The sequence below is a fragment of the Petaurus breviceps genome, unplaced genomic scaffold, assembly GCF_028583685.1.
Source record: "Petaurus breviceps papuanus isolate PSGF00001 unplaced genomic scaffold, PetGlider_PUasm1.0 523, whole genome shotgun sequence".
Taxonomy (NCBI): domain Eukaryota; kingdom Metazoa; phylum Chordata; class Mammalia; order Diprotodontia; family Petauridae; genus Petaurus; species Petaurus breviceps.
Genome location: NW_027186356.1, coordinates 1,720,160 through 1,720,420, shown reverse-complemented (window position 1 = coordinate 1,720,420; position 261 = coordinate 1,720,160). Strand labels below are relative to the sequence as shown.

The window sequence follows — 261 nt, the reverse complement described above, 5'->3', positions numbered from 1 at the left end:
ATCCCATGCTCTAAGGTTCCTCCCAGTTCTGTCATCCCATGCTCTAAAGTTCCTCCCAGTTCTGACATTCCATGCTCTAAGGTTCCTCCCACTTCTGACATTCCATGCTTGGAGGTTCCTCCCAGTTCTGACATTCCATGTTCTAAAGTCCCTCCCAGTTCTGACATTCCATTTTCTAATGTTCCTCCCAGTTCTGACATTTCATGCTCTAAGTTTCCTCCCAGTTCTGACATTCCATGCTCTAAGGTTCCTCCCAGTTCT

The 261-nt window shown here is 46.7% G+C and overlaps 1 protein-coding gene across 1 annotated transcript in view; it reads left to right on the top strand.

Annotated features, from left to right (window-relative positions):
• The window catches only part of ABCA7 (ATP binding cassette subfamily A member 7), a 54,984-nt gene that overhangs the window by 44,600 nt on the left and 10,123 nt on the right, over positions 1 to 261 (top strand). The gene's annotated exons all lie outside the window — the stretch shown is intronic.